Here is a 21623-nt window from a genome sequence, read left to right as displayed (position 1 = left end):
ATATTCACTAATATGACTCACTCCACAAATATTTCCTGAAAATCAATCTGAAAGTTAGTGTGTTGATATGAAAGTATTAAATAGCTACTGTCTATTTTTATTGCTTTTATAAGTACAAAATTAAAGATGTTTTAAAACTAGAAGATGTAAAATATCTTATAACTAATTACATGATTTTTTATCATTTTTGTTTATTACATTCTTCTTCCATGGAGTAAACATTTTTAGGAAAAGGTTGATGACTATATGCATTAAAAAACAGTTGTCATTGAGTCAGTTATGACTTACAGAAAAGCAGAATCATGTTCCATAGGTTTTTAAGCCTTTGAGCTGTCAAGTATAGATTTCTAGACCTTTCTTCTTTGTCTTTGGTTGGTTTCAAACACCCGTCTTTTCCATTACTGGGTAAATAGTTAAACAATTTTGCTACTGAAGGACTTCATTGTTACATACAAATCCCTATTTTACTTTCACCATGCTAAGCATATACAATATTGCATCGAGTCTGCCTAACTGGACCTAATCATGGGTGCATAACGTCTATCAATGTTATGTTGGTAAACTATGACTTTATCAGATGTTGAATAACTGTTCCAAAACTATTTTATTTGTTTTATTTTTTCTGTATTTAACTCTAACATCAGTAATGTCAGATATTTATATCAATTTTACATATATGGTTCTCAATTACTTTTGTTGAAGTGCTCTCTAGAAAACTTATGTTAAATTTTACTACTACCAGGAATACATGTATAAATTTGAGTGACACCAGTGTCATCAGTGAATCTTTGCAATTAATTAATTATTGAATTATAATGATTTTTTTAGAAGAATAGTGGCTTAAAACATTTTGACAGTTCTTCCTCACACCTTGAGATGAATTAATTTTTGCCTCATCCTTTCTCTCCGACCCACCATCATAGCAAGAACAGCAAGAGTGGCTGATCTTCTGTGCCATGTTTTTCATTTTTTGTATGATAAAATTACCTTTCCCTTTTTGACTTGTCTGAGAAACCAAACTAATGGCACATGGACCCTGGGGCCTGCTGAGAAGCAGCAGGAAGAGGCCAGGGAAGCCAGGCAACCTGCACAGCAATGTCTGACTTTGCATTGGTAAGTTTCTTCTCCTCCAGGATTTGTCAGTTTTGATTTTGCAACTCAGTCAGCAATGCCATGTGCTGTTTGCCTCCTGTCTGAGGTACAAAACAGTTATTTTCTCTTCTAAGGTGAAAAATTTGAAAAAAAAATCTCCACCTTTCCAAATCTATTATATTTTCCACCTGGATAGCATAAACTTGTGAAATATATGAACCAGGGAAACTCTGAAGTGGAGGAGATTCTGTAGTAAGTAGTTGGTAATCTTCTCCTGCATGGACAATCTCCGTTTCAAGTAGTATTAATCAGCATTGTTAGAATATGATTATGGTGGGAAACAAGGAAATGAAAGTGAGAATAGGACAAGTTTTCTTAGTGTTGATTTTAAAATGGAATTTAAATATTCTGAGCAACAGTGTTAACAGGAAAATATGTTATCTATGGCCATTAAAAATAGCTAAATTTAATATAGATTTATCAACATTTTCTTTGGGGTTTATTTAGATATCTCTCATGTATCTTCTAATTTCTAAAATTCTGTTTCCCCTTTGTGTTCACCTTTTATATATATTGTTTCCAAAATACATATATGACAAAATTTGGATTGATTTTTAAATATATTTTAAAATTTTTCTTTATTTCCCTCTTAAGATATTAGCCTATACTTTCAAGAATATATTTTTATCTTCCATTTAATTTACAGGAAACTCTGGTGGCCTAATGGATACTCTGAACAACAACAACAACAACAAAAATATATAATATAGCAGATTTTAGTAAAGTGATTAAAAAATCCAGAAGGATCTTTTCATTTGATACAATCGGAGTGGAAAGCAAAAAAAAAATAGTCTTTTTAGTGTATTTATTATGATAAAATGTTCTTGCTCATTTTGACTTTCTTTCTTCCAAAAATATAAGTACATAGAATTAATTGATGCCTTAAATATGCAAGTACTATTAGCATGTAATTTATAAAGTGGATGTGTTCCAATTCCCTCTTTGCGAATTATACTTTTTTGTTTTAATTTTAATTGTTATCCTGAAATATTTTGTATTACATAATACAGCAACTGTGCAATGACTCATCAAAATAGACAAGATAATTATTTGCTGATTTAGCTGACAATTATAAGAGAATATAAGCCACCTAAAATAATGTTTTAAAGCAAGGAAATAGTTTTTATTTTTAGTAGTTACAAGGAACATTATTCTTTGATGAGTGAGCATAGTCAGGTCATAAAGATTAGTGGTAAATATTTTTGGTTTTGAATATATCTCAAGAAGACAATGTTACCAATTTTCACTGTTTTCATTTTTTTTTGTCAATCCCCTTTTTAAAAATTTTACATTGTTTTGCATACATTTGTATACAAAATTTGTATTAATTGTCTTTCACACTAGCTTTCATTTACCTTCTAATACAATCATTCTCACTGATCATGTTTTAAAAAATCAGTCACCATTAAACCATGGCTATCGTTACCCTGTCTTTTCAGATCCCCATCAGATCTTTCCTATTTCTTTAACTCCCTCTCCTTCCACTCAGCAAATTGTACGACCCTATGATGTCCTCCCCAAACCCCATCCTCATCCCTCTCTTCCCACCACCCCTTGGATCTCTATACATGTTTTACTAGTTATCATTTTTTACTATAATGGGCCTATGTTCTATTTATCCTTATAAGACTGAGTTAGTACACTCAGCATAATACCCTCCAGTCTCTCCCAAGTTTTGTACTGATTTTTTAAATTGTTGCTCCTTAGTGCTGTGTAGTATTCCACCATGTGAAAGTACCACAATTTCTCAATCCCTTCAACTATGGTTTGACATTTGGGCTATTTCCATGTTCTTGCAATTATGAAGAACATTACCATGAACACTGGTATACAAATCTTCATTTGTGTCTTGATTCTGGACCTGCATAAAGCTGAAACAGGATCCACACTTCTCAGCACACACAGAAATAAAATCAAGATAGAGACCTAGGCATAAAGCCCAAAGCCATATACTTCATAAGAGACAAATTGGGACTAACCTTCTACTGCCTCACTTATGATCTATAGAGGCTGTCAAACACAACCAGAAATACACAGCCAGGAGGGATAAAACTGATGAATGGGGCCTTCTAAAGATTAAATTCCCGTGCGTATCAAATACTTTTTCCTATAGAGTACAAAGAAAACCTACTGACTGAGAAAATGTATTTAGCAATACCATCTCAGACAAGGGTCTCTTAACTAAAGTTTACAGAATCCTATGGCACCCCACAGGAAAAAACTTATTACTCAATCATAAAATGGGCAAGAGACTTGAAAGACTTTTCATAGAGAACGACATTAACATGGCCAACAGACACATGAAGAAATGCTCATAACCGCTGCCAATAAGAGAGATGCAGATCAAAACCACAATGAGATATCATCTTACCCCCATAGCAGTGGGATAGTTTAATAAAGCAGTAAGCAATAAATGTTGGAGAGAATGTGAAGTGATTCTCTCTCACACTGTTGGTGGGATTGTAAAATGGTACAACCACTCTGGAAGGCAGTTTGGCATTTACTCAAAAAGCTGAACAAAAATTCCAAATGATCCAGCTACTTCACTCATTTTCTTTTTACCTCATTATATATACCAAGTTATTCATGCAAGTTTGAAATAAGTACTTCTCACAAAACAAACACACACACACACACACACACACACACACAAAACACCACCTTATAAGAGAAAAAAACTCAATTCAGATATAAAAAGAGCCCTTAGATAATTTTAACTTTGGGTTTGGGGAATTCTGAAATTTAGTTCACCTATGATCATCTTCAAGTTACGTAAATAGATAAACAGCTAGACAAGACAGACTCAATCAATGATCAATTCTTTACATAGTTTTCATGTGCTACATTTGGGTGTGACTTAAATATAAAGAAAGGATTGAGAACTAGCATGGTGGTTGCTTTTTTTGTGAGCATAATATCACTTTCAATATCTAACTAGATAATTTTGAATAAATATTAACTTTATATGAGATCTTACTATATCTACTTGTTTCATTCTTTCTGTCTGCGGTCCATTTAGGAAAAACAGGTAATTTGACTTAAGTTCCCTTGCAATCCCTTGCAAAATCATATTAATATCTTTCAGCTGATTACATGAGATTTTTGACCCTCCTATGATAGTGTAATGTATAGCTTGGCCCTCTTTAGAGATCTCAACAAAAATCTCCCCTTTAGAATCATAGAAGAGCTTCTTGTTGTTGTTGTTATGTGCCATCAAGTTGTTTGCGATTCATAGCAACCCTATGTACAACAGCCCTAAACCCTGCTCTATCCTGTGCCAATTGCATTGCCTCTGACACACCCATCCCGATTACCCCAGTCACTGAATCAATCCATCTCATAGAGGGTCTTCCCCTCCTGTGCTCTCCCTCTAGCCTACCAAGCATGATGTCCCTCTCCAAGGACCTGTCGCTCCTTACAACATGTCCAAAGTATGTCAGACGAAGCCCCAGAATCCTTGCCTCCAAGGAGTAGCATGGTTTAGCCCTCTCTAGGACGAATCTGCTTGTTTTCTTGGCAGTCCATGGTACATTCAATACTCTTCTCCAGCACCACAGCTCAAAGGCATCAATTATCCTTCTATCCATCCTAGTCATTGTCCAACTCTCTGATGCAGGACAAGTGATTGCAAAAACCATGGCCTGTATCAGGCAGACCTTAGTCTCCAGAGAGACACCGTTGCTCTTGAGTACTTTAGAGAGGTCCCTAACAGCAGACTCTCCCATCGCAATACGTTTTTTTTATTTCCTGGCTTCTGGTGCCAAGAGTGTTGATCGTGGAGCCAAGCGAACTGAAGCTGTGAACAATCTCAATCTCTTCGCCATCCATCCTGATGCTACCAATTGGTCCAGTGGTGAGAACCTTTGTCTTCTTGACATTGAGCCTCAGTCCATACTGAAGGCTGCATTTCTTGATCCTCTGCAGTAAGGCATGAGGTCCTCCTCAGTTTCAGCAAGCAGGGTTGGGTCATCTGCATAACGCAGATTGTTGATAGATCTTCCACCAGTCCTAACACCACGCTTCTCCTCATAGAGCCCAGCCTCTTGGATAGGCTGCTCTGCATACAGGTTGAAAAAGTATGGAGATAGGACACATCCCTGGCGTACACCCGTCCAATTTTGAACCATGCAGTGTTACCCTGCTCTGTTCTGACAACTGCCTCTTGGTGCAAGTATAGGTTTCGCATTAGCACAATTAAATATTCTGGAATTCCCATTCTTCTCAGAGTCAGCCACAGTTTGTTATGATCCACACAGTCAAATGCCTTTTCATAATCAATGAAACACAGATAGACATTCTTCTGGTATTCTCTGCTTTCAGCTAAGATCCAGCTGACATCAGCTACAATATCCCTAGTACCACAACCCCTTCTAAACCCAGCCTGGACTTCTGGCAGTTCTCTGCTGATGTACTTGTTCCAGTTGTTTTTGGATCATCTTCAGTAGAATCTTGCTTGCATGTGAAATCAATGCTATTGTTCTGTAGTTTCCACACTCAGTTGGGTCACCTTTCTTTGGGATGGGAGCAAGAATAGATCTCTTCCAGTCTAGGAACATTTTATTCATTTGTCAGAAAGATTAAGTAATTTATTCAAGCCAACATGACTATATAGAAGCAAACCAGAAATTCTAACCCTGACCACCTTGCTTTCTCTTTTATCTACCACTACCCACACTATGAACACTGGCCCAGTACATAGTCATGTAGGAGAATATAATGAGGGTAGATAATGGCTGTTACTACAAAATATTTGATACTCTGCAGTAGAATTTCCATCTTAATAGAGTAATTTACAACACAATAGCAGGATCTTAGTCTAGTCAAAAGAGTTATTCTACCTAAATATAGGACTGATTATGATTTTTACTATTTTTATTACTAATTAACCTCACTAGGAAGTGATTTCAATCAAAGGAGAGACTCAAGTTACGCATTGATTCTGTTTTACTGTAATGTTAATGAGTAAAGGGATCATTAATTTAAGGCTAAAGTGGAACTACTGTGAACTTCAACTATTCATTCTTTCTCATATTAATATGATTAATTAAAAATTAATTGTATTTTATTTCATATAAGCATGACATATATAGTTTTCATTTTAATTAAAGCTGCAACCTAAATGTCACCTGGTCTTATAAAACTGTGGACAAAAATAGACTTTATCTGACAATTTTTCCCCATTTGCAATAGACTGAAGTGTACCACTTTTTCTCTTTAACTGGATGGAGTCCTATTATCTCAGGAAATCCCAGTAATCCCTTCACTCCTGTATGCTTCTCAGATAATGATCATTTAACTCTTTCTCCTGCTCAAAACAGTATTTGTGAATATTTCTGGGCCTTCACAAGGAAATGACTGGTAAGTCAATTGCAAAATGGACAAGAGAAATGGAAAGACTTCTCACAAAGGAAGACATTTGTGTGGCCAATAGTCACATGAAGAAATGCTCAAAATCACTGTCAAAAACAGATAAGTAAATCAAAATCAAAATCTAACAGAAGTGGCAAAGTTCAATAGGATTGCAAACAATGAATTTTTGGAGAGGATGTAGAGAGATTGGAACTTTTATGCACTGTTGGGGGAATTGTAAAATGGTACAACCACTCTAGAAGGCAGTTTGGAGTTCACTTAAAAAAAATAGCTGAACACTGACCGGTGTGAGGTTCCTCCTGACCGATGGCAGGCCAAATGAAGGGTCATGAGCCATTCCAAAGGCTCAGTGTTCTGTACCAGCCTGCCCACTGCATCCTCTCACACGACCCTGAGATCAAGACGCTGATGAGGTTTTACTCCCACACGAAGGAACCTAGCGAAGCGGCTCATTCTTAGATAGGATCCTTCAGTGAAAAGGACCCTCTGTCGTGTTAGCTCTTCCCTCTTCATCTAGGCCTGACCTGCACCCAACGACAGAAATGAAGTAAGGGTTAGTGCTGGACTGTACAGAACTCCCTAACGTGCCAGTGCAGCCAGCGCTGCCTCAAGGATCCTACTAAACATCTGCTCTGGGGAGATCGCTCAAGCCGATCCCAAACCGCCACTGACTCAGCCAAGCACAGCTCACTCCGTTCCAGTCCACCTCCTTGAGGAAATATGTGCAGCCGCAAAGCCTGAATTGCCAGTGATCCATTCATCATATGTGCAAAATAAAAAAAGTTTAATCTGGTAAAAACAAAATAAACAAACAACCCAACTAAATACACAAAAAACCTGAACACAGAAAATCTATATGACCCAGTTATTTCATTGCTAGAAATATATTCAGTGGAAAAAACAACTGAGAAACAAACGAAGAATTGTACACTGATGTTCATAGCAGCGTTATTCATAATAGCAAGAAGATGGAGACAGACCAAATGCCCATCAACAAATGACTGGATTTAGAAATTGTGATCCATTCACTTGATGGAAAACTATACAGAACTGAGGAGCAAAAAAATTTGAAAAAAATATTATATGACATGATAGGGATTAAAGGTTATTATGCCAAGTGAGCTCAGTCTCACACACAAATAATGCATAAAATCATTATTATAAAAATAAGATAACTTGTATAATATGAATGAAAGTCCAGAGGGGGAAAGGAAGGAGAACCAAGAAACTAAAGGTGTAAAGGAAGAGAATTCACAGAGTCACAGAGTCTGATGGATGGAGGGAGGGGCTAAAGGAATTAGAATAGATAAATATTGTGGCAACCTAAGAAGACGGGGTGGGAATAGATCAATGGTGATTAATTTTATAAAAAAATAGTATATGGTAATGATTATATGAAACTTAACATGAATTTAAAAATGTACGAAACACAACGTACATGAATGAATGAAACACTATAGAAATTTTGTACTTGGTGACAGAAATGAAGCCAAAGATAGAATGATAGAATTTTGTATAATCAACAATTTCTTCATTGTAAATACATTTTATAAGAGATATAGTCACAGGCTATACACATGGAGTTCACTTGATGGTATGCATAGGAATCAGATCGATTACATCTGTGGAAAGAATCACTGGAGAAGCTCAATATCAGCTGTGAAAACTAGGCCGGGGGCTGATTGTGGAACACACCACCAATTACTCATTTGCAAGCTAAAGATGAAGCAGAGGAAAATTAAATCAAGTCCACAGGAACCAAAATTTGACCTTGAGTCTATCCCATCTGAATTTCCAAAGTATCTCTCTCGGGAACAGGTTTGAGGCTTAACACGTTAATGAGTGAAGACTGGATGAGCTGTGAGCGGATATCAAGAATATCATCCAGCAGGAAGTAGCTAAGAGAATACACTGTCCCCTTTTCCTTATGAATCAGGGTGAAGTTTCTCTCAGGGAGGAGTGAAAAGGAATGGCAAAGGACACACTGACAAAGGAGATTAATCAGAACTGGCTTTGACAAGCACTGTGGCAGTGGGATAATTAAAGCAGATTTTTAAGGGGGTAAAAAAAAGAGCAATGAACTGGGGTGGAGGGTAGAGAAAATAGTGCAACAATGAATGAATGGAAACCCCAAATCTCTGTAAAAGTTCATTAAAATTAATAAAATTTAATAAAAAAAATCATTGCAAAGATAGAGGAGGAAGAAAAGACCAAGATGGATGTCAGAAGAAACTCTAAATTTTTCACTGGAGCACTGAGAAACCAAAGCAAAGGGAAGAAATCAAGATATTAAGGAATTGAACAGAAGATTCCAGAGGGCAGCACGGAAGATAAAGTATTCCAGTGAAATGCACAAGGAGCTTAATCAGAAAATCAAAAGGACCAAACTTGCTCAGCATTTCTTAAGCTCAAGGAAATGAATAACATATTCAAACCTCCCTTGAGTTACAATACTTAATGCATGCTTTGGGCAGAATATTAAATAATCCAGGAAGGATTAAAAGAAGATGGAAAGAGTACACAGAGTCATTGTACCAAAAGGAGTTGGTGGACACAGAAGAATTTTATGAAGCAACATATGAGCAAGAGCCTGTTGTGATGAAGGAGGAAGTTCAAGCTGCTCTCAAAGACTTGGCAAAAAACAAGGTGCCAGGAATTGATGGCATACTGATTAACATATTTCAGCAAACAGATGCTGTCCTGGATATCCTTACCAAATTGTGCCAAGAAATCTGAAGGAAAATCACTTGGCCTACATACTGGAAGAGATCTATATTTATTCCCAATCCAAAGAAAGGTGATCCAACAAAGTGTGGAAATTATTGAACAATATCATTGATATCTCATGCAATTAAGATTCTGGGAAAGATTATCCAAAAACTACTGGAACAGCACATTAACAGAGAACTGGCAGAAGTGCGGGCTGGATTTAGAAGAGGGCGTGGCACTTGGAATCTTATAGCTAATATCAGATGGATCTTGGCTGAAAGCAGAGAGTAACAGAAGACTGTCATCTGTATTTCATTGACTGTGTAAAGGCATTTGACTGTGTGGATCACAACAAAACATGGCTGACTCTGAGAAGAATGGGAATCACAGAACACTTGATCGTGCTTATGCCAAACTTAAATTTGCACCAGGAGACAGTCCTCAGAACAGTGCAAGGAAACACTGCATGGTTCAAAATTGAGAATGATGTGTATCAAGGATGTGTCCTATCTCCATATCTTTTCAATCTCTATGTGGAACAGATTATTCAGGAGGCTGGGTTCTATGAGGAGAAATGTGGTGTCAGGATTGGAGGTAGACTCATCAACAATCTGTGTTATGCAGATGAGACAACCCTGCTTGCTGAAACTGAGGAGGACCTGAAGTGCTTGCAGCAGAAGGTCAAGGACTGCAGCCTTCAATATGGATTGAAGCTCAAAATCAAGACAACAAGGATTCTGTGCCAACACTGTGCCAATTGTGTGCATGATGGATGAGGAAGAGATTGAGATTGTTGACAGGTTCAGTTTGGTTGGCTCTACAATCAACACTCTTGGTACCAGCAGCCAGTAAATTAAAAGACAAATTGCATTGGGCAAGTCTGCTGTCAGAAACTTCTCCAAGGTACTGAGGAGCAATGATGTCAGTCTGGAGACTAAGGCGTACCTAAAGCAGGCCATGGTCTTTGCTATTACTTGCTGTGCATCAGAAAGCTAGATAATGATTAGGGATGATGGAGAGTTGATGTCTTTGAGCTATGGTGCTGGAGAATATTATTGACTATACCATAGACTGCTAGGAGAACAAAGAAGTACATCTGCCAGAGAGGGTGAAGCCAGGCTACTCCTGGAGGCAAAATTCTGGAGCTGTGTCCGATGACATACTTTGGATTTGGACAATTTACTAGCAGAATCAGTTCTTGTAGAGAGATGTCATGCTTGGGAGGGTGGGAGGACAGCGCAGGAAGGGGAAGAACCTCTATGAGATGAATTGAGTCCATCACTGGGGTAATGGGGATAGGCATGTCATAGCACAGGGTTTAGGGCTGTTGTACACAGGGTTGCTATGACTCACAAGGGACTCGACAGCACTTAACGACAGCAACAACAACAAGAACAAACCAATGTTGTTATTGTTGTTGTTTTGTACTGGTCACCTACCACCTACAGCAACCCTATATATAGCAGCTCCGGACCCTGCACTGTCCTGAGCCAGTCTCACTAATTCTGACACACCAAACCTCATTGCCCTAGTTACTTATCAATCCGTAGCATTCAGTTTCTTCCGCTCCTGTGATGTTCTCCATGCTTCCAAGCCTGATGTTCTTTTCTAAGAACCAATCTTTCCTAGCCACATGTGAGACAGAGCTTCAAAATCCTAGCCTCCAAGGAGAGCCTTGGTTTCAACCTCTCTAACACAGACTTATTTGTTTTCTTGGTAATCAAAGGTATGTTCAAGACTTTTCCAGCATCACAACTTGAAGGCATGAACTCTTCTTCTGTCATCCTTGGCCATTGTCCAGCTCTTTGAAGCATAACAAGTAATTGCAAACACCATGGCCTGGGTTAAGTGCACCTTAGTCTCTAGACTGACTTCTTTGCTTTTTAGCACTCCATAAAGTTCCATGTGATTTTACCAGTTATTTTTTTCTTTTGATATGTCAACTGGCAGTGTTAAGAGTGTTGATTGTGAGGCTAAGTAAGCTGTAATCGTTAACAACCTCAATCTCTTCTCTAACTGTCATGGTACTGCCAATTGACCCAGTGGTGAGAATCTCTGTCTTCTTGATGTTGAGCTTCAATCCATATTAAAGACTACATTCCTTGACCTTTTGCAGCAAGCACTTCAGGTTTTCTTCAGTTTCAGCAAGCAAGGTTGTGTCATCTGTATAGCGCAGATTGATAATGAGTCTTGCTCCAATCTTGATGCCACAATCTTCATAAAGCCCTGGTTCCTGAATGCTCTGTTCTACATATAAATTAAAAAGATATGGAGACAGGATGAATCCCTGATGTACTTCCTTCCTGACTTTGAAACATGCAGTGTTTACCTACTTTGTTCTGAGAACTGCTTCCCGGTCCAAGTAAAGGTTTTGCTTATACATAATCAGGTGTTCTGGGATTCAAATTTTCCTCAAGGTTAGCAACAATTTGTTGTGATCCACACAGTCAGGTGCTTTTGCATAGTCAATGTAAAACAGATAGGAATATTATTTTTGTACTCTATAAGAAACATAAACGCAGGCTATACACTTGGATCTCACCTGATGGTATGCATAGGAATCAAATAGATTACATTTGTGGAAAGACTCAGTGGAGAAGCTCAATATCAGCAGTGAAAACCAGGCCAGGTGCTGATTGTGGGAGGACCACCAACTACTCATATGCAAGTTCAAGCTGAAATTGAGGAAAGTTAAATCAAGTCCACGGGAACCAAAATTCAAACTTAAGTCTATCCCACTCGAATTTCAAAACCATCTCAGAAACAGGTTTGAGGCCATGAGCATCAATTAGCATAGGCCAAACAAGTTCTGGGAGGCTATCAAGAAAATCATCCATGAAGAATGCAAAAGATCACTACAAACGCTGAAAAAGAATAAAAGACCAAGATGGATGTCAGATGAGAGTCTGAATATTGCATTAGAGTGCCGAGAAGACAAAGCCAAAGGAAGAAACCAAGAAATCAAAGAGCTAAACAGAAAATTTCAAAAGGCAGCTCCGGACAACAAAGCAAGATACTATAATGAAACATGCAGAGAGCTGGAGTCAGAAAGTCAAAAGGGCTGAACTCGCTCAGCCTTTCTTAAGCTGAAGGAGCTGAAAAACAAATTCAAGCCCTGGGTGGCAATACTTAAGGATACTTTGGGTAGAATGTTAAATGATCCAGGAAGTATCAAGAGAAGATGGAAGGAATACACAGAGTCACTGTATCAGAAAGAATTGTCTGACACAGAAGAATTTTGTGAAATTACATATGAGCAAGAGCCTATGGTGATGAAGGAAGAAGTTCAAATTAGTCTGAAGGAACTGGCAAGAAACAAGGCTCCAGGAGTTGATGACATACCAATTGACATATTTCAACAGACAGACACTGCCCTGGATGGCTCACTAAGTTGTGCCAAGAAATCTGGAGAACAGCCAGCTAGTGACCCAACAGAGTGCGGAAATTATCAAACAATATCATTAATATCACATGCAAGCAAGATTCTGCTGAAAATCATCCAAAAATGTTTGGAACAATATGTCGACAGAGAACCGCCAGATGTGCAGGCTGGATTTAGAAGAGGTTGTGGTACTAGGGATATTGTAGCTAATATTAGATGGATCTTGGCAGAAAGCAAAGAATACCAGAAGAATGTCTATCTGTGCTTCGTTGGCTATGCAAAGTCTTTTAACTCTGTGGATCACAGCAAGCTGTGGCTGACTCTGAGAAGAATGGGAATCCCAGAACATTTGATCGTGCTAATGAAAAACCTATACTTGGACCAAGAGGCAGTTGTCAGAACAGAGGAAGGAGACACTACACGGTTCAAAATCAAGAATGGGGACTCTCAGGGATGTACTCTGTCTCCATACATTTTCAATCTGTATGCAAACCAGATCATCTGAGATGTTGGGCTGTACAAAAAGGAATGTGGCATCAGGATTGGTGGAAGAGTCATGAACAACCTGTGCTATGCAGATGACACAGCCCTGTTTGCTGAAACTGAGGAGGACCTGAAGTGCTTGCTACAGAAGATCAAGGACTGCAGTCTCCTATATGGATTGAAGCTCAACGTCAAGAAAACAAAGATTCTCACCACTGGGCCAATTGGCAGCATCAGTTTGAATGGTGAAGAGATTGAGATAGTTAACAGTTTTAGTTTGCTTGGTTCCACAATCAACACTCTTGGTAACAGCAGCCAGGAAATCAAGAGACGAATTGCATTGGGAAAGTCAGGACCTCTCAAGAGCACTGAAGAGCAACGATGTCAGGCTGGAGACTAAGGTGTGCCTGATCCGGGCTATAGTCTTTGGAATTACGTGCTATGCATCAGAGAGTTGGACAGTGAATAGGGTTGACAGAAAGAGAATTGGTGCCTTTGAGCTGTGGTGCTGGAGACGAGTGTTGAATATACTATGGACTGCTAGGAGAACAAACAGGTTTGTCCTGGAGAAGTGAAGCCGTAATGCTCCTTGGAGTCAAGGATTCTGAAGCTTTGTCTGACATACTTTGGGCACTTTGCAAGGAGAGACTGGTCCTTGAAGAGGGACATCATGTTTGGCAGAGTGGAGGGGCAGTGAAGGAGAGGAAGACCTTCGATGAGATGGGTCAATTCTGTGACTGGAGCGGTGGGAATAAGTGTGTTTGAGATGGCTAGTTTGGCACATGATAGAACAGCATTTAGAGCTCTTGTACATAGGGTCCCTATGAGTTGCGAATGACTCGATGGCACATAACAACAACAACAACAACAACTATTTTCTGCTAAGATCTGTCTGACAGTTGCAATAATGCTTCTAATGCCATGACCTCTTCTAAACCAAGCTTGCATTTCTGGTGGTTCTCAATGCACTGTTCAAATTGTTTCTGGATAATCTTAAGCAGTGTGTGCTATGAGTGATATATTTTCTATAAATTCTATAATTTCCACACTCTGTCGGATCACTCTTTTTTTTGGATGGGAATAAATAGGGATATCTTCCAGTCAGCTGACAAAGTTGCATTCTAGTACTTTGCCATGTCTTCTTGAGCTGCCCTATGAAATCTTCAATTCATTTCCTTAATTTCTTAATTTATCTCTTTGCTTTGGCTTATCAGTGTTCTAGTGCAATATTCAGAGTCTCCTCTGATATCCATTTTGATCTTTTCTTCTTTTTCCTTCTTTGTAATGACTTTTTGCATTCTTCATGAATGATATTCTTATTATCTTCCCACAGTTCATCTGGTCTTTGAGTGTTCAACGCCTCAAACCTATTTCTAAATTGGTTTTTAAATTCAGGGAGGGATATTCTCAAGATCAGATTTTTATCGCTGTGGGTATTATTTAATCTTTTTGCTTTTAATTTGAACTTGCATATGAGTAGATTATGGTCTGTTCCACAGTCATCACCTGGCTGAGTTTTCACTGTTGATATTGAAATATCCAATGATTCCTTCTACAGATGTAATCGATCTGATTCCTGTGCATACCATCAGGTGAAATCCATGTATATAGCCTGTGTTTATGTTTCATATAACAGGTATTTTTCTATTAATAAATCATTGATTGTACAGAATTCTATCATTTTACCCCCAGCCTCATTTCTTTCACCAAGTCCATATTTTCCAACTACTGATCTGTCTTCCTTTTTCTCAAATTTGTATTTCAGTTAGCCATTATTATTAATGGTCTTGGTCACATGTTCCATTTATTTTTCACATTTGGTAGAAATCATCTATTTCCTCCTCTTTGCCTCTGATTGTTGGCAAGTAAATTTGAATGATAGTGTTTTTAACAGATCTTCCTTGCATGGATATGGGTATTATCCTGTCACTCACAATATTGTATTTAAAAATGGATTTAGAAACTATGAAAGCATTTCCATTTTTTTCTCACCTTTTCATCTCTAGCATAATAGATATCACATGCTCATCTGATTCAAAATGTCCCATGCCAATCCATTACATTTTGCTAATAATCTATATATCAATATTTATGTGTTCCATTTCTTTAACAGTGTCTAGTTTTCCCACGTTCATGCTTCTCGCCTTACACGTACCAATCATTAGTTGTTTTTTTTTCTTACAACAATTCCTCTTTCTTTGTGTTTCCAAATTTGAGGGCTAAGCCTCAGTTTCCAAATCTTTTAGTCTGCTCTAAGTGTGCTGTGCTGTACATAGGGAGTTTGAAAGGCTGTGATAAATTGGAAGTGGATGGCCAATCCTTCCTCTTAGTCTGTCTTAGTTTGGATGCTTAGTTTTAGAACATTATTTGACAAATAAGCATTTTACCAAGCAGATGAAAGACATTTCCGAAACGGAAATAACTAATACATTCATTGTCCCCTCACCCAAGCGTTTTTGTCTTATTTCTTCTATTTCCCTGCTATATCACCAGTCCTTGCACTCCCAGCTACCTGGTCAAACCTTACCTTCCCCAGAGAACTCTTAATAAGATAGCTCAGTCCACAAGTCACTTTTGTGATGTCTTGCAGCACCTACTGCCACTGATATCTAATGCTGTTGTCTGTCTCTGGTACAGGAGGATATAAGTCAAAATCCCACATACCAACTTCAGGGAAATATTTTTGCTTGAGGCAGTACTGAGGGAAGATCCTTGCCACTGAACTTCTCCTATGTTTTGTGGGTTTGTCCCTGTTTACACTGCTGACACAATGTGATAATTTCCAAGGTCTAGATATGTCTCAATCTGATATGGTGGTGGTGTTTATTTGGACCAAGGGTTGAAGACCCAAAGGATTGACACAGGTTTAAAATAAAATAAACAAAAACCCCAAACCACAGTGTTTGTCTACCCCTTTGCCCTTGAATTATGGATATCAATTATAACCTCTGCCATCTAAAGAATGCATATGTCCTTACAAAAAAAAATCTATTGCCTCAAAAATCCAGCAGATGCCTGTGTGTCAGGGGACTACTGGAGTCTATACACGAGTAGGGAAAATAACTTTTTTTTACTCTGTGCAACATTTTTCATCTAGAAAATAGCTGAATTTATACTGATAGTTGCACAAATCTTATGAATTTCCTCTAAACAGGCTCTGGTCTTTGCCCATTAGAACACAGGCCTAGTTGGAAGATAAGGCTAATACACCAAATAAGGTAGATATAGATTTCTCCATAAAGAAATAGCCAATCTTGCAAGATAAGCAGACACTAAATTGGTGAAGTGAGATGAGTTTTATGGTTGTAAAGGGGTACTATGAGAAATACTGAGAGTGTATCCATATCAAGTTGCAATGCTAATGCAAAGGTTCTGCTTCTCTGACATTTAAATCCAAAAAAGAAAATTGAGTAGTTTTCTCATTACAATTTATAGCCTCAGAAGGTTATTAGTTACAACTAATCTGATGCCAGCGAGTTGAGCTGAAAAGCAAGAAACTGAGAAAAAATTAAAAACATATTGAAAAAGATGATTAAGATTTTGTCAGATTAAAAAAATTGAAGTGACAAAGTCTCACAGATGATTAAGGGTGAGCAAAGAATTGTTTCCTTTCAATAGTGATTCTGTCAAAAAGAGCAACTAAATCTATCTCAGAAGAAGTGCACCCAGTATGCTGCTCAGAGCTGAGGATCTTAGAACTTCTTCTCACATATTTACAGAATGTTGTAGTGATGTCATAAATTTAGTCAGTGGAAGAAGATATTATGCTTGGAAAATTAAAGGGTGATTGAAAGAAAAGATGAATCTCATTTATTGTTGTGTGCTGTCACATCACCTGTGACTCATCGCAACCTTATGTGCAATAGCTCTGATGCCAGCCCTGTCCTGAGTCAGCCTCCCTGACTTTGATACACCTACCTCCATTGCCGCAGTGACACTATCCATCCATCTCATCCGGGATCTTCCTCTCCTGTGCTGTCTGTCCCTCCACCCTTGCAGGCATGATGTCCCCTAAGGTCCACTCTGGCCACTTGCTCAAAGTATGTGAGATGGAGTTTCAAAATCCTCGCCACCAAAGAAAAACTTGGTTTCACCCTCTCTAAGACTAACCTATTTGTTTTCTTGGTGGTCCATGGTATGTTCAAGACTCTTCTCCTGCCCCAAAACTCAAAGGTGTCAATTCTTCTTCTATTGTCCTTAGTTATTATCCAACTCTTTGATGCATGGCAAGTAATTGCAAAGACCATGGCCTGGATCAGGTGCACCTTAATCTCTAGACTGGCATCATTGCTTTTCAGTACTGTGGAAAGGCCCCTGATAGCAGATTTACCTAATACAATTTGCCATTTGATTTCCATGGTGCAAAAAACGGTTGATTGTGGCAATTGTTAACAACCTCAATTTCTTCTCTATCCATCATGGTGCTGCCAATGCGCCGAGTGGTGAGAATCTTTATCATCTGGATGTTGATCTTTAATCTATATTGAAGACTGCAGCAAGCACTTCAGGTCCTCCTCAGATTCAGCAAGAAAGGTTTTGTCCTCTGCATAGACCCTAACAATGGGATTGAGTACAGCAGAGATTGTGAAGATGGCACAGGATCTGGCAGGATTCTGTTCCATTTTATGTAGGAAGCTGACTCGATGGTATTTAAAAACCACATTACACAGAGAGGAATGGAAAAGATAGAATCGACAGAAACTGGAAAAATTAAGAATATAAGTATCTGAAAGATTCCTGTTATATTTGCATTACAGAGAGTATAAACAGAGAAGTCATTAACAAAAATGTTAGAAAGATACAGTCTGGAACATGAAGGGCTTGGCAATCTGTTTTAAAGTCCAGAAGATTTATCTAGAGACCAATGAGAAACAGTCTATCTTAAAGTAAGATAGAAATATATGATCACATCATACAAAGATAACTCTGCCTTCATATATTATAACTCTGTCTTCTGATATTTGATGGAAAGAGAGAATGCAGGGAAATTAGCAGAGGTTTATAACATTTCTTGTTGTGGCTCCAAGATAAATCTTTGTCTCACTTCTTCCCCAAGAACTGTTGTTGTTTGTTGCTTTCCGGTCAATTCCAATTCACAGCTACCACAAAATTTTGTCATTATTGTAGTTGTTAGGTTTCATCAAGACAACTCTGACTCAAACTGACTCTATGTAGAGTGACTTAAAATCCATTGTTAAGTTTGAGTCTACTGTTGCAGTCATGCTTCAATCTGTCTCACTAAGAGTCTTCCTCTTCCATTGACTTTACCCCTCCTCCTAAAATGCCCAATTTTTATGAAACAGAAGTCTCATCATTCTTCCTGTCGATGCACATTCTAGTTGTGCTTCATCAAAGACAGATTTGTTCACTCTTTAATTTTTATTGTCTACAGTCCCAAGCTTCATTTTCTAACATTATTGAGAAAGATGTTTTACATAGTAATTTGCTTCAGTATTCTAAATGTGTTCAAAGAAAATAGCTCTTTTAAACTATATATTAACATATTAAATCAAGTCTAAAACGTGATTCTACCTAAGGAAAAGTAATTTCTGCCACATGATTTTGTTACTTACAGGATTGAATAATTTCAAAATTGCCTTCCTTCATTTTGGATTCATGTCAGGTCACTTGCCATTGAATTCAACACAATAAAATGGTCATTTCTGTTTGTATTAAAGTGTGTATGTGGACTAGAGAATATTATAATTCAAGGGGTAGACACAAATTCACAACCATGTTAAGGAAGTGTCCAAGTTACAGGGAGATAATGAAATGTATGTTTTATGAAGGGCAAGTGAATTTTCTCAAGGCTTATTCTTAAGGGAATTGTGTCTGCTTGAAAGAGTACACTCAGAAAGCAAAATCTATACTGTTCTACAGCAGACACTATAAAAATGCAAATTAAGGTTGAAACATGCTTTATTCATGAATTTCTTAAAGTATTGAATTTGAATCTCTTAAAAATACAAAGCTAAAGACAGTTTTTATTTTAAAAGCCAAAAAATAAAATATGTATTTAAAGGGATAAATTATACATAAGTATGATTTATAATTTATTGCCCATAAAAGTTTTATCAAAGAAACAAGGAGAATGGTATGTATGCAAATACAGGAATGCAAAATAAACATATTTCTATAAACTATGCTACAAAAAAGAAAGGGCACTTGACTTATATTGGTTTTCTCTTATAAATGTGACTACCATCCAAATACTAAAAAAGTAATGTTTAAGGTATTGCTAACACTAGAGATGTGCTTTTTTTTTGTACCTTAGTGTTAAAAAAAATATTTTGCTTGAGTGAGTGTACTTTCTGTTCTGTCTCACGTAATCTAGTTAGCAGACAAATGTGGTTACTAAAACTTCTTAAAGACCATGTCATTCCTGTTGTTAGTACTGTTGTGGAGTACCAATTCTTTCTTGACTTATTTCCCTAAGTGTCTCATGCTTGACAGTCTTTCAGGTTTAAGACTTAGCCAAAGAGGAGATCAGAGTCAAAATACAGGTTTAAATGTTTTAACCCATTACTTCCTGCCTTTAGCAAGTGCATTATGTGAAGCATTTGAACCTATCTTTTCCCTTATGTCTCCTCTTCAGGTTTCTAATTGTAAATAAATATAGCTTGTTTCTGGATCTGTTAATGAAAATTATAACTATAGTTTGAAACTTCATGGACTACAATACTAGTTCAGACTCACTCAGGATTAGGTATTAGCTTCTAGAAATTGATTACTTTTTTTATATTGCCATACATAAAGGTTGCCAATATACAGTAAATAGAGATTAGAAAATAAATAAAACCATTACCTATTTTAAACTTGTAGTTCTTCCTATTACAGTGGAGAAAATTTTAAGGATCTCAATCATGTTATAAAATAGAGTGAAAAAAATGCGTTTAAATCTTTTTATAGTGTGCTTATCAATATCATCTTTTAAAGATATATTGCCTATGAAAAATATATACTTCATAACAAAGACAAATCAACTACTGATAAATGTGTACAAGAAAATAGATGGCACTTCAAGTTCACCAGGGTTGAGAGGGATACATAAATAGCATCACAATAGAAATGCAGTAAAATTTAGCTCTTACATTGTAAGTGATGAAAAGAAAAAAGAAATCTATCTTACAATTATACTGTTTACTACTTAATCTATCCCTTTTTAAGTGTTTATCTGATTTTCTCTAGTTTTTCTTAGCCTTGTTACAATTGAACATCTCATAGTTTTACATGCCAGGCTACTCTTATAATTTTAATTGTATGATATTTTAAATATTTACTTGTTCTCAGACATTACATATAAGCTCTTTAGAATAATTGCTTTTTATTTGCAATTCTCACTATATGATTTTACTATAAATTAATTTAAACAAAGTCTATCTTATGTCGTAATCTGTGGTTCTCAGTTAAATATTGCCGGGTTAACATGATAAAACTCTGAAATAAACGATATTGAAAGAGTAAGATATTCAATAATGGAAGAAGAGGCAACTTAGTAGCTTGGGACTTGTGGTGTCAAAATTTATTGTTCAAAATGGCTTTCCTAGCCATTGACTTTTACTCTCTCACATGGGTAGGCAGGAATATGCAAACAGGGTATTTTAGCCTATCCACACAGGGATTGGCTAGTTTCACCATTAAATTGAGCAGATTCAGCAGCAGGGTTTGGGCATCTCACCACCAGTAAAGGAGAAGCAGAGAATGTAGAGTGCAAATCATCCAGGGCCACAGCAGGCCTACAAGAGGAATAGGAGCTGCATCAGAAAACCAGCATGTGACAGAACTGACTTAGAATTCTGTCCAATGGAACCAGAGATAGAACTTTTTACCCATGTTTGTGGATGGACTAGGGAGAAGCCATAAATGGTAGCATTGAGAGTTTTATAACACTGACACGAAGTTGCAAGGATGACGGCTGATGGTCTTGCAAACACATTTTGGAAACTGTCCTGATTGAATTATTGTATCTTTCTACTAGTCGAATTATAGCCTTTCGACTTCCATAATAAACGCCATAATCATGAGTATGGTTCCTTGTGTTCTGTGAGCTATTTCAATAGATTTCAGACCCAGAAAAGAATTGGTGTTGGAGTTGGAAGACAAAAGTACAGGAAAGGGTGGGTGGTATGTATGGCCTCATGAGAATTGGTCTGTGCTATATATGTGGCAGTTCCCCTTGTAGAATTAGTAAAAGTCAATATGGCCATCTCCATGCCATCTTTGTTCTTTTTACAGAGTGATTAGGGCTGGGAGAAAAAATGAAGTCTAAGAAAAATAAGAATATATAATACAAAAATACACCAGATTTTAAAAACTAAATTGAAATAACCTTAAGAAACTAAACTTTTGCAATGTCAAGAAAACAACGATACTTACCACTGGACCAATAGGCAACGTTATAATGGATGGATATGAGGCTGAAACTGTCAACAACTTCATTTTATTTGGATTCACAGTTAACACCCTTGGTACCAGCAGTCAGAAAATAAGGAGACACCTTACCCTGGGAAAATCTGTAGTTAGAGAC

Source organism: Elephantulus edwardii, unplaced genomic scaffold (assembly GCF_000299155.1).
Source record: "Elephantulus edwardii isolate Elephantulus edwardi_28Jun2011 unplaced genomic scaffold, EleEdw1.0 scaffold00034, whole genome shotgun sequence".
In the NCBI taxonomy this organism is placed as follows: domain Eukaryota; kingdom Metazoa; phylum Chordata; class Mammalia; order Macroscelidea; family Macroscelididae; genus Elephantulus; species Elephantulus edwardii.
Note: the sequence above shows the minus strand (reverse complement) of the source record.